The sequence below is a fragment of the Colius striatus genome, chromosome 25 (genome assembly GCF_028858725.1).
Source record: "Colius striatus isolate bColStr4 chromosome 25, bColStr4.1.hap1, whole genome shotgun sequence".
NCBI lineage: Eukaryota > Metazoa > Chordata > Aves > Coliiformes > Coliidae > Colius > Colius striatus.
The window spans coordinates 4,624,118-4,638,375 of NC_084783.1; the positions used below are offsets into that span (position 1 = coordinate 4,624,118).

Consider the following 14,258-nt stretch of genomic DNA (forward strand, 5'->3'; position numbering starts at 1 on the left):
TCCCTTCTGTAACTTGTATTAATGTCCATTCAGTTTTGTTCTCTCTGAACTTGGGCACTGTGTGTTACCTAAGCATTCATATTTTAGGCCAGAGTTCTTATTGAGTAATTGTTAACTTTCTTGTCTCCTGAGGTGGTGGGGTGAGGGGCTTTTTTTTCTCTTCCAAAAACTGAAAACAATTGTGAAATGAGGCAGCTGAGTGCCTGGGTGGGAAGGGAGAAGCACTGAAATGCATTTGCCTCCTGCAAAACTCTAATGGTCTGAAAAGCAGTTGGCAAAGATCATGTTAAGCTAAGTTTGCACTGCCTGCATTCTTTTCTTTCTTGGGGAGCTCTGACCACATGCTCTCCAGTTGCACTGGTGTTGCCTGACTGTTTGCCCACCACCAGCTCGAGAGGACTGAGATAAAGCCTTTTTTACTGTAATTCTTCTGCTCTCTGCCATAGGGTCAGCAGGAATCAACAGGAAGGAGCATCTCTCTTGCCTCTGGCACACTATAGCTGAAGCCCCACTTGTCTCTTCACCATTACTCCCAAATCTACAGTTCCTTGTTCACACTAGCTTCAAATGGAGCTGAATCCTTGCTCATCAGCAGCAAGTAAGCAGCTCATGGCCCCAGCAGATATTTCTGCATGTTAGGCTAATGAGAACTTCTGGGATTACTGCAGCCTTCCCTGCCTTGGAGCAGACATCCCTCTGTCAGAGATCTGGAAACTCATACTGAATGTGATAAACAAAACTACTGGCTGGACTGTGATTTTCAGGACATGAGAAGAGCTCCACAGCAACAGAAGATGGAACAGCTCTGAAAGGCACCACTGACCCACACTGATTAAGAGCATTTCCAGTGCTTACATTCCTGTTCAACTCTCAGGAATGATTTTCAGTTGTTTCTTCCAGTGCATTTGTGTGTGGTCTGTAAAGCAAGCACGGGGATGGAGGATAAGTTTTGCAGAATAGTCTCAAAATGATGAGTTTCTTTTAAAGTATTCCTGTGATAATGTGTATGCAAGAGCTCTCAAGTTTCCTGCTATTTCAAGATCTTAAATGTCCTATGGTAGGGGAGCAAATGTCAGCTGCCTCTCAAGATGGAACTTTTGTTTTTACAGATAATGTGTACTTGGAGATGACCTGTAGGATATCAAAACTTAATTCCTTGGTTTAATATCTATTCTATGTGGGGATGGGAAGTTAAACGTGATTGAACAATAGAGTTTTCAGGACTACTACCCGTGATTATATTCTCTGTGTGGCACTTTTCAGCTGTGAGGTTTTGGTGTGTATTTCTTCAGAACTTTTTAGACAGTATTTCAGGAAGTTAAATGGTATCGAGCAACTCTAGGAGTGCATCACTGATCCTCTGCTAAACCAGGATGAAGCTTATTAGTTGGAGTGTAAAGTGGTGTCAGTACACTTCCACAACTTCAGTGTATCGTGGGCAGAGCATAGGCAGTGTCTGTACAGGCCAAAGTACCCAAAGATGTCGAGAGCCTTGAACTCTTTGTTTTGAGAAACTTGTCTTGACATAACTGAATAAGATCCAATTGCTCACCTTAATATGGTTTGTATGGTAAAAGGACACCTCTACCCCTTCCTACCTCTACCTCTCCTTTTCCTAGTTATAAAAGTGTCCAGTTGAATTTTCAATCACTCTCAGGTATGGAGACGTCACAACCTTTCTAGATCCCTTACTTCTGTATAAAACACCAGACTATGCACAAACCTCTGTTGCATCAGTCATATGTAGAGGCTGAAAAGAAAACTGGAAAGTAATTCCTTACTGACAGCTGTCTCATTAAGCACAGTGCTCTGTTCTAAGTGAGCATCTCACCAGATGAATGATTTCTTAGGACTTTTGAAGTCATTTTGTAAGGAATTAAAACGTTACATTACTGTGAAAGATCAGCCTCTCCCGTTCTGTAGGTGATTAATAAGTATTTTTGACACAACTAGGTAATAATTCCATCCTTGATATCATTATCATGTGATATGCTACTCAGAATACATTCTTAATTTCAATGGGCTCTTTAATGATCCTTGTAATTTTGTTCTACAGATGCTTGTATTCCCAGGAGGCAGGATCAGTCTTGTTTCTACCGCTTTGTCTCTGGACTGATGTCATTTCTGTTAAAGACATCATCATTGCTGGTAAGCTTGCAGTAGGATGGCCAGGCTGGTGGGACACTTCTTTCAGTTATCAGTTTCTATATCAGATATCTATGACTAACAGAAAGGAGGCTGTCACAGAAACAGAAAGGGAGAACAAACCTAAGAGTTAAAGCAATGGGTGTAGGGTTTTGGTGGGTTTTTTTACCATGAATATAATGCTGTAAAAATTAACTAAGACCTTAATCTTGGCTGGTGGTACGTACTGACTGACATGAGTGTACTTCTATTGGGAAGGGGGACGAGTGATTCTGGCTTCCCTAAAGCTGAGGACTTGTCTGTTGTTTATTTTTCACCTTCTGCTGAAATCTAGTGTTTACAGAACTTGATGCAAACATGAATAACTGCTAGTCTTGTTTTTATTGCAGCATCTTTTCTTACATGCACCATTTACAAGTGTATTCTCACAGTCTTTAATTATTACCTCCTGTGCCTTTAGGTCTGGTTATTTGTGTGAGAAGTTAGTGATAACACTCATGCAGAGGCAGTTAACAAAGGCTCATTATTAATATCCTCATCCTACCACTTGATTCTTATGAGTACTCATATTGATTGGAATTTGCAGTTGAGGGGGACAAAAGTGAAAGGAGGCTGAGGGTAACAGCACTCAAGAATTGGTGTCATTTACAGCTTAGTGTTAACTGGGTTTTGTTTGCCAAATACCTGGCTGGTGGTTTTAACTTTGCAGGGTGGATGAGACACAGTGGGGGAATTCTTGTTTCTGCAGAATAAGGATGAGAATGTACAAGTGGTCAGGATGTCAGTTAGACCTTGTCAGAACCAATACAGAGGCATTCACACCTTTTTCAATGAACTGCAGTCCCTCCCTCACCTTTCTGCCACACCAGTAGAGCCACAGCAACCCCCTGCATGCTTTCCACCTGGACAAGTGCCTGACATTCCTGACATTTCCTGAGGACCAGAATCACCTTTTTTGTTGTTAATGAAATAAAAATGTGAAGTATGTGCTGTGCACACGGGTGGGTGAATGTGGCTCACAGATTTGACTGATGAATAGTTTTTATACATAAGCAGTTCTTACAGAACTTCCTTTAAACCCCTAACTATTACCAGATGTGGGTTGCAGGCGGCTGCTGGAATTCCAACACCTGTTGCATCACACTGAATAGGATTCATTTGGCAGGCACAGAAAATTCCATTTCAGTAACTAAATGGTTTGAAATGGTATCTCTGGTTCTAGCCTTATTTGCAGCATTGCACATACTTTCATAATTAGAATATGAGTTTGCAGTCTTTAGAGACTATCATTGCCTGGTATTTCTTGTACTCACTAAACATCAAATACAAACTCTTCAATTTGGAAGAAATTTCTCCTTTAAAAAAAGTTAACAATGAGTTAAAAGGCCATATGCCATGTCATGATAATTTCTAGCTGTGATTTCTTAGGTGTAGAAATACACTGGTCTGTGTTCAAAACTGTTACAGCATTGTGCTGAAGGTGCTGGAGCTTCATTTTAGAAGTGTGCTCTGCTGCAGTGATGAATTCGTTGCTGAATCGTGTCACTGCTCTATCCACAGAGCTTTATTCAGAGATACAACGTGGATGGCTACAGAATGGCTGTTTAGTGGCACCTTATGGGGTTTTTTGGTATGTACCCCTTAGATCTTGGGCAGGAGTCTATAAGGAGCTGTTTGTGGGTCTGCTCTATAGAGACATGCATTAGGTGTAGAGGTAACTGTTCTTTTGCAAGCATAGTGTTGTTTCATCCAGAACATACCTGATCTCTGCAGGACTACTATCAAAGGCCTTGTTTAGATTAGTGAGGTATTGCACACGAGTTGTAGGCTGCCACACCATGACAGCAGCAGAGGTGCTCCATTTTCATTTTACCTCCTTATTGTCTTCAATCAAAGGATTCCAACATGCTTTTAAGTATCACTCTGAGGGAGGAGGCTGACATCAGTATTGCTACTTTGCAGGCAGGAAAATACTGAGATATACGGGTTTTGTGGTTCTATATGAGAATATGACGAAGCTGAAAAAGAATCTGGACACACCACATTTTGCTTTCTCTTTGCTATTTTGATGTTAAAAACCCCCAACATTCCCACTTCAATGTGCTCTTCTAAGTTGCTTCTCAGAGCTTAGCTGGTTTGGTTGGGAAATGATCTTTCTGCTTCCAGAGTCTGAATGAGTTTGAATAAGCTGAAGGAGAATCCAGCAGTAAGGAAGAATCCACGCTCTTAAATGTAGATGAGTCAGGCTATTTCCATTTCTAGTTGAGTTTCAAAGGCCCAGATGCATTATAAACCAGAGTTATTTTATTAAGAATATTGTAAACAGAAGTGCAACCCAGGCTTAACAGAGCTGGCAAAAGCAAATGTTGGATCTCAGCTGTGCCATCGTTGCATTTAGTACAGAGAAAAAGAAAACTAATGTTCCAGTGAAACATTTGTGGAAAAATACAGCTCTCAAAAAGACAGAATGGTGGCCATTGTGCTTAATTCTACATAAAAACAGCCTAATGTCAACTGACCTGACATCATCCCAGAGAATAGCACCGCAGGGTTTGTGGAGAGCATTCCTGTCCAACTAATAAGCATAATCTAGCAAAATACATCCCAGAATCACAGAATGGTGATTTACTTTACACATGGAGAGAAAAGATGTGTTGGGAGGGCCTCTGGTTGACTTTGTGCTTTTCTTTCATGTGCCCTCGATTTGGGGCAGATGAAAGAGTCTCCTGGTCGGTGCTGTAGAGTTGTTTTGTAAAGATACATGAGCAGTGAAGTGAGCAAGAGAGGAGCAGTTTTGCTTAAATAGCACAACAGTGAGCAAAATTCATTCAGCTTACGTCATATTAAAGGCTGGAAACTGCTCCAAGTCATTCTGCAGCTCCTCCCACAGATGAGCTTTAGTGAGAAAAATCCCATTGAAAAGAAATCCAAATGGCCTTTCCCAAGGTGGTGAACAGTCTGTAAAAACTTCTTGTTCAGTAGTGAGAGCAGAAATCTGCTGTTATCATTCTATTGAATAAAACTCCTTTAGTTTTCCACCCTGGTCTTGACAATTAGGACAAGTCTGGAAACAAGATCTGTAGAGAAAAATTAGTCAAGGGTTGTTGATGTGATGAGTGGTTTATGTAGGTGATTTCTTTACAACCTTCCAAACTTGTGTGGCTGTGGCTTTTAAGTGTTGTGTCCAATCCTAAGAGCTGGGATGAGCCTTGCAAAACACATCATCCTTTTGATTTGAGAATGTCACCTGGTATAAAGAATTTTCAGGTGAGGCAGACTTTTTAAAGCCATAGCCTAGTTTCTTTGGGGATTTTTTCCTTCATTTGATAAAACCTGTTCCCTTTTGTTATGCCTCAGCACAGTAATGATATGATGCTGCTGCTTTAAGGTAGACTGAAGTAGGGAAATGCAGTCACATCTAGCAGTGACAGCCATTAGTGAAGATAACCTGAACTTATCAAAAAGCTATGGAGTCAGTGATTTATCTAAAGAGAAGTCATACTAAAATCAGTATAAGTTTCAAACAAGATAAAACCTGAGGCACTGTTTTGTTGCTCTCCTGGCTGTGGACCAATCAGCCTCTGAAGTCCATTTGCTGAAGCAGTCAGGGAAACTTCCTCACTCCTCTGGGTGAGACTGACTTGCAGCAAATGTTTGCTGGTACTGATCCTGATAAAATGGCTGGTGACTGAAATAATTTTAAGAGAGTGAAAAGTAATTGACACATTTGGCAGCTTTAACAACTTGATTTGCTGTTTTTCCTGTTGGAAGCCAGAGGAAAGGGCCTTTGGTGAACAATCGAGCTGCCTTTTGGATACAAATCTGTGTTTTTGCTGAACGAAATGCTGCTCAGTGATTGGTAGAAGAAATGAAACTGAGATTCAAACACTGGAGCTGACAGAGAAAGAAAAGAATAGCATTCAATATTTTTTTCCAGTTTTCCTGGTAGTTTACATTAAGCCAGGTGTGGAGGATTGGAGGAAAGAATCCGTTCAAACTACCTACATTAAGGGTTTTCAGTTATTGCTGGGGCAAGGGCAGCTCTGCTGAAGCACACACCTGGGATCCTGGCTTGCCCATGTTGTCTCTGGCAAGGGATGGAGAAATCATTCCTTGATGTGGCATTTAATCCCTCTCCGTGAGACACGGCATTGATTCTGTCACCTTGCATCCTTGCTTTTGCTTTGGGTGTGCTTTTCCTCCATTTGTGTCAACTCGACTCACCTTCTTCAGCCTGATGCAGTCGAGAGCTCCCCCTCCTGTCTCAAACCCCGGTAACCACGGGTCAGGCCCGAGGGATGGAGATGGACAGAGAGGGCCTAGGAATAGAGGAGGATGGAGTCGCATCAGCCCTGGCACTGGATTTTCAGTTGGAAAGCAGCTCTTTGGTGGGGCTCAGTGGAGTGCAAAAGCTCGCTCGATGGGAGCAGCGCGCAGGGGCTGCTCTGGCCTGGTGCGGCTTGACGGCAGCTTTAAGGCACCTCAGCTCTCGCAGCTGCGGAGTCTGCGTGTGGCACCGTCGAGGAGGAAGGCAGAGCGCTCGGGCAGATGGTCTCCCGGTGCTGCTGAGCGCGGCAGTTGAGGAGCAGATGCCGGCCGGGCTCGGCTGTCGGGGCTGCGGCGAGGAGCGGCGGCTGCAGCCGGGAGCCCGCGGGGGCCGGGCGCGCAGCGCACCTGGGAGCGGGCAGCGCCAAGCCGAGCCCCGGCGCCGGGAGGCGGAGGTGCGGGGCCCGGCCCCCTCCCCCGGTGCACGCCGTCAGGAGCAGGCGGGGAGCCGCAGACAAAGAGCCGGGGCCGCAGCCGAGCGGGCACCGGGGCCAGGAGGGGGCGGCCCGGGGGCGGGGACGCGGCGGGGGCGGGGGCCGGAGGCACCGGGGAGCCGAGCCCGGGAGCGGGGCGGCGGGGGAGGCTCGGGCTGCGCTCGCCGCGAACAAAAGGCTCCTCCTGGCCTCGGAGAGTGCCGTGGCCTGGGGCCCCGCAGCACCATGCCCCGCCAAGAGCCCGGCTGCGTCTGGGGGGTCCTCCTGACCCTCTGCAGCCTGAGCGCAGCCCAGCCCCGGGAGAGGCAGTAAGTACCCAGAGAAGGTCGCGCAGCCTGCGGCGGGCTCCCTGGAAGGGGTGATGGGGAAGGAGAGGAAGGGATGAGCCTCCCTCCTCTCTGCGAGGGGCTCCGGGAGTGGTTGCCCCAGCTACTTAACAAAGCCTGCGAAAAGTCACGTCGAGGAGCTGAGGTCGGGGAGGCGAGCGGCGGCTGCTCCTGAGCCCAGCAGCACGTTTGTGCTCGCCGGTGCAAAAGTGCACAGCACAGAGAAAGGAGAGGGGGGAAGAAAAGAAAGTCTCCGGAGAAATACCTGCCTCTAGCTGCTCCAGCAAGCGGCTGCAAAGCTTTCTTCTGCAAACAATTCTTTAAGGAATCCGGGGTGTTGCGCAGGGGCTGCTGTTGGGTTTGGGATGGTTGAAGGTAATGATGGTTGCTCCGTAAGAGCACGTGAAGGATTCTTGTGTGGAAAGTCACATTTCCCTGCGGGGAAAGCTTTCTGGATTTTAGGAATTGAGTCCTCAGCTCCTTCTGGAGTGTTTAGGTTAACGTTGATCAAGGTTTGCTGCTTTCTTTCCTTTATCTATGGCTTATTCTAGCCCATCAACACCATGAATAGCTGCATTAATGAAGAGCCACCCACAGCCTATTTTCATTTGCTTAGTAGTAAATATCTCTTTCTACCAAGTTTTGGTGTGATCTGGCAGAGCTGTTAGTGAAATGTGCTTCAAGGATCTGTCCAGTCACTGTCAAGTTAACTGTTAAATTGCCGAGTTAAATATTTAATGTCCAAACGCTCCTCATGAAGTGATTTCAGTATCTGTGCCGATGGGTTGATGCTTCAGAAAGAGCCACAGCAGTTTAGAACAATGTGAATACATGTGCTTCACATATGGCACTGCAGTGCTGTGCTTCTCTGACAGTTTTAATCTAATCATTTCATCCTGGATGCAGATGGTACTCCCTCTGCAGCTTCTTTCTTACCAAGAATTTACAGACAAAGTAGTAACTTTTAGTTGTTATTTGTTATTGTTCTGATGAATTTTCAAACCTGGCAACCACAAGGTTTTGAATCTGTAAATACCCAGTGCAATTAAACTCAAATGCCACAGAGATCTGAACTTCCTTTGGGGGTAATGAGATCTCCATGGCAATGAGGCCTGCTGAGTGAGAAACAGGGGGCTGGAATTTGATAAAAGGTGATTTAAGGGCTGTAAATCATCATCATCTTCATCCCAGAGTGACAATGAATCATGAACTAAACCAAACTGTCTCATGGAGCTGTAAAAAGGCATGGGCTGAGAAATAGGGCTTCAAGAGTCATATGAGGAATTGCCTCATGTAAAAAATCCTTTGGGGCTGAAGAAAAAGCAGAAAGGTGTGTCATGAAGAGAATATAAATGTGTTGCTTACAGCCCAGTGCATCAAAGAGCTCAGAGTCTGTAATCCTTCGAGTTGACAAGTCCATGGCATGGTGCCATTCAGGAATGGTATAGATTCCATTCAGCAGCACAAGGACTGTAGTGCAGATGGGAGGTCGTCTGGGGTGGCTTTAAAACTCTGTATGTGCCAGCTAAAATAAGTCCTTTTTGCCCACTTTTAAACTTGGAAGATAGAATTGTTTGAACAAAAACATGTTAGAATTTGAGCCCAGTCTTGTAGTTGTAGTTTCTGAGCTCCTTCTGTAGAAACTGGAAGTTTAGATGTGGTAGGTTGATGTGAGTCTGACATCCAGAAAGTGCTGAATATCATCACTGAGAGTCTCCTCTTCTTTGTGACAAGTTAACTCTGTAAGGGGAATGATGAAAAGTAACTGAGATAAAAATGTTAGAAGTATCTTGAGTCCTTTCCAAATGAGACATTATCTACAAAACTCTATTGGAGGCTCAGGTATCTCTTTATTCTTTCCCGAACTTCAGCTTTTTTATGGTTAGTTACAGGTTTAGTGTGTTTCTACAGAGTGTATAAATGAATGTATTTATAACGTGTGCAGTAAAGGTCACTATTACTGCCTTTAAATACTGAGGGTTGTTTATGTTATGCATAGAGTGACATACAAATAAGAATCACACTCTTGTTGCTGTTCTTGACTGTCTGCTTCCAATTTTGCTTCTCAGGGGCTATTTGATTGCAGCACCTTCTGTTTTCCGCTCTGGTGTTGAGGAAGCGATAAGTGTAACCATCTTTAACTCTGTCAAGGAGACAACAGTTCAGATTCAGTTAGTGGTGAAAGGAGAAACTGTGTCACGAAGCCATGGAACAGTTCTGGGTAAGTTCCTACAATTCTGAGCTTGAGAACTAGTTTCTAAGTTGAGATGCAGTGAGAGCACATCAGAGTCTCGTGGAGAGTTGCTTTAGATGATAATGGAACTGGAACCAAATGAATTAATTCCTTATCTAGTAAAACTTCTCAGGTGGTTGTGCTACTGTGATTTTGAGATGTGTGTGATCTCAAACATCCAAGACTAATAATTTTGGAACCTCAAGACATGCAGAGACCCCAGATAACTGCTATTGAAATGTTTTACGGTGAATATCCTTTCTTTTGAAATCTGAATGAGTGACCCTGGGCAGCTGGGGAAGGGATAAAAAAATGACACCACCATCATCATCATCATTTCCTACCTTTGTTTTAAGCTGAGTGTGGGAAATGCAACCTCTCCATCTTCAGGCCTGAGTATTGCTGAAAGATGTGGTAATGTTTGAGGAATTGGATAAGTTGGATAATATTTTGTGGGGTTGTGTTTTAAAGGCAGATTCTTCTCTGTCCTGTAAGGACTGAGAGTGTTTGATTATGTCCAACTTACTACTGAATGTGTTTACATTATGGAAAATGAAACCCAGTAGCACTGTTCTTCCACTGCTCACACTGGTGTAAGCTGTAGTGTAGACAGGGCTCAGGCAATCAGGCTTTTTAACCATCATGTTTTAAGCCTTTTCTGTGTAAAAACTGGGAGTTACATAAAAGCCATTTCCTTTCTTGGAACAGATTGTATCTGGTTTCATCCTCCCCTTGTCTTTGAAACTGGCTGACACTTGTTGAGTAATTCAAAGGGGGTGATGCTTCCACATGTGGACAACCTGTGCTAGAGAGAAATCTTAGATATGGCTGTATCCAGCCATCAAAATAAATTCTGTGACTGTTTGTTTTGAGAATTATCCTACTCCAAAAAGAGAACATGTCCTTTTTACAGCAAAATACTTCAATGAGTACAGGATGCTCTGTGCTGGAACCTCAGCCTTGATGGTACTCTAACCATAAAGCACTTTGTAGTTTACCTTGTACAAAAGCTGTGAATAAATGTGGACATAGTTTAATTTAGAGAACTGTGCTGGGCCCAACTTGCTCACCCTGGAGATAGTTTTGCACAATGCAAGAAAATTACTTCAGGTGAAATCATACTGAAGGGGTGTTGCAGTCAGCAGCTCCGTGATGTGGGAGTTTCATTCAACTACAAATGTCTAAAAGGGTAGTACCTGAGCTTGGCAAGAATAACACACTCTCTCTCTCTCTTTTTAGATAAAGGAACAATTAAGCTGAAGGTGAGTATCAATTATTTTAAGATGGTTTTGGTGAAAACATGAGGGACTTGCTTTCAACCACAGCAGGTATTGCTCCCTGAGCAACTGCAGCACAAATGCCACATTCTGGTGTACACACCAAAGAGGAAGCAACCTTCACAAGAGTAAGAATGGAGACAGAAAAGAACAAAGCTTAATCCATCACAGCTCATCTGTCAGGTCCTTACACCATTAAAGAAAATGTGTACAAGAGGTTTATGACAAGGTATTATTTTGGGGGGGGGGGAGAATAAAGTTATTAAATAGTTAAATTATTAAAGAACACACGCACTATTCATGCACAAGTGATATTATTTCAGTCTGCTTAGCATATCCCAAGGAGTGGACAGCTGCCCCAGGATCTATCCTCTTCTCACTTTCCTTCTATTTCCATGCCATCCTTTCTTCCCTGTTAAAGTAGCACAAGCATTCATACATTCATACAGCCACAAAGCAAACTGAACTGGGAAAAATGTCCAAATGAAAGTTCCTTGTTTCCCCAGGTTAGTTTACACCCAGATCATTTCCCTGGCTGAATTCACCACTTGGCTACACAAACATTTATTCATCCTCCCACGTAAATCCTCCTACAAAGCTACAAAAGCAGCTTGAGGTAGAAACAGAATTTGATCAGTTCTTAAATCAGCTGTGACAGCTTAGAGAAGCCATAACTATGACAGAAGGAGCAGTCCATAGATGCAAGTAGGAAGACAGTTCTGACACTGAGATCCACACTTTGGTTTGTTTCATAGAATGGTAGGGGTTGGAAGGCACCTTTAGAGATCATCTAGTCATCACCTAGTTTCCCCCAGCTGACCACTTTTCATGAAAGGTACAAGTCAGGAACAGTATTTGCCCCCACACAGCTTCAAGGAAACAGCGTCTACAGATGACCAGTGCAAATACTGCTGTCAGCTCCTCCTAACCCTATACACTGTAGTGATTTTTCGAACTTGCATAATTTACCCAGACAAGAGACTGATAATCTCACTTGTGTAAGCCACATCCTTGCTGTAGGAAGCTTCAAACATGTTTTTTAGCTTCAATTTTAGGCAACAACGTAAATGCAGTCTTACTGCAGCTGCTTTTCAGTTCAGTTAACAAGATACCAAACCACTCAATTCACAAGCCATTACGCCTTTCACATCTACTTTTTCCTCACTGGGTTTCAGGAGCCTCATTCATGAGTCTCCAATAGTAACCCTTTCTCATTGCTTTTTCCTCCTTTCATCCTTGATGTAGGCCAGCAATCTAACTTCAACCTAACATCAACCTCACGGAAGTCAACTTCCTCTTCACCACCAAGTTAAAAGCCTCCAGACTTAGTAACATTCTATGCCTTTATGGGTGATTTTTGTCTCAGCTGCAATTTGGTGCACTCACATCACCAGGACTAGGTTTGCTTATATTGCTTTAGCTCACCAGTTTATTAGCTTATCAATGGATAGTCAAAGGAAAATGAAGTACCTCCTTTGTTTTAACAGTTTGTAAAGTTGCATACCCAGAATATCAGTTGCATTTTTTTTTTCAAGAACAAAATGCTCTAATTATACACCTACATGCCAGATATTAAAAAAAGATGCAGAGAAATGCCAATGAAGTTGCTTTTTGCTACTGAACAACTGCACAGGAACTTGCATAAGGCCACAGAGAGCAATCATTTAAAATTAAAATCAGTAGAGTTGGAAGTATTTAGCTGCCACTTCCACTGCAAGTAATGAATCACTTCACAGAAACATATGACATAGTTCTGCCTCATGAACAGCCTCAGAGTAGAAAGCTGTGCTTTAAGGGAACTCTGAATAGTTAGATTACAGACAATACTACTATGCAAGCTGGACCATTTTTACCGGCTACTCATCAAGAGGAAGGCTGAGCAAGCCACAGACAGCAAGTCAAACCACAGCACTTCTCTGGTCAAGCTGTATGATCCCTCTGACAATGATTGGGTTTTTTTTCCCTTGTTAAATTTCCTTCTTCATTCACCAAGGAGAGCTTATTGCAATAACTGTCATACAAAGGGTGGAACAGTGCGCTCAATGTCCTTCGTCCATTTCCTTTAACTATCAGTGACCAGTAGCCAGCAAGTCTGAAGTATCTTGAAGTAATTATGCAAGTGTAAGCATTCCTAATCTTTAGAAGCTCAAACACCTTAATGTACAGCAGAATCTACAGTAGACTGCTGCTCATGGGGAAGAATGAATCTGAAGCACAGAGGGAAAAAAAACAAACCCAAACCAGTGACCATTTTCTTCTCAAGTCTGTGAGCCGGTTCAAGGAAGACAGCCTTGTGCAGACTTCCTTTTTTCCCCCTCAGCAACTAGTTTCAGAAACACTGTCTTGTATGATAGAGGAAGTCCCCTCAGCGAGCATTTTTGCCAAAAGAGCACCCTATAAAATATGGCACCAACTTTTTGCCTGTATAGAAGAGCTGAACCTAGGTATTGACCTCTGACTTTACTCGTATACACTTCTTAACCTCACCTTGTGTCAGCTGCCAAGGTGTCTCTGGTACATTGCTCAAGACTCCTGTATTACACTTTCCAGAGAACACAGATGGCCTCTTCTCTATCAGTAAAAAACCCAGGCCAGTTACAGTAAGCAGCAATGGCAGTAGCTGGTATAATGTCTGCTCAGGTGAGTATAACTGAAAAACAAGAAAGAAAAAGACCCCTGAACCTTAAGAGGGCAGATTTCTGACAAAGTAACATGCAGACATCAACCTTAATGTATTTATGCTACATATAGACTTCTAGATTATGCAGTCATCATACAACTTGATGGAAGCTGAAGCAGGCACCCATCACTCTATAGCAACGATATGGAAGATTACAGTAGAAGTAACTTGCTGAAACATGATTTCAGCATAGAGTCACATCAGTAGTAAACAGTCAGTTGGCATAACACTGCCCTTTTTTTTAATCACATAGCAAATCCAGACAGTATTTCCTTGCTTTCAACAGCATCAAGATTTGAGACTGCTCTTGCAAACAATGACTTCAAACAGATAGGCTACTTTGAATTATTTAATACTGATTATGAGGCTTTCAATACTCATTATGAGGCTTTAAGAAGAAAAAAACTCTACATTCTCTAAGTCACTTAAGGAAAAGTATCACTCAATTACTGTTGATTCCTTTCAACCAATTCTGCTTTTGTTAGCCAGTTTATTTACCTGAAAATGCACTACATGAGTCCCAGAAAAAAATAACATGATACTTAAATTCTTCTGTCTGAGAATACCTAGTCATCACAGAGCTTTGAGGGAAACCTGCTGGTCTCCAACTACTTGTTATTTTACTATAAAGGACATAAAATATGATCATAATACTGCTCTAAGAGACAGATCTCTGACTTCATACTAAACAATATTCCAAGTGACAAATTAGAACATAAAAGCAAAAGAGCACATTGACCAGATCCTAAGTGGGTTACCTAATGAATTCTGGTAATAAGGACTGTATCGTCAAGCAACTGAGGATTAAATCCTAGTGAGGCTGGATTCCTGACCAAG

General features: G+C 43.0%; 1 long non-coding RNA gene across 1 annotated transcript; it reads left to right on the plus strand.

Moving 5' to 3' along the window:
• The first annotated feature begins 8,994 nt into the window (after window positions 1-8,994).
• On the plus strand, window positions 8,995-10,957 carry LOC133627807 (uncharacterized). Its single transcript, XR_009820409.1, has 2 exons — window positions 8,995-9,452; window positions 10,704-10,957. It is a non-coding gene; the product is annotated as an uncharacterized LOC133627807 (long non-coding RNA).
• The last annotated feature ends 3,301 nt before the right edge of the window (window positions 10,958-14,258 follow it).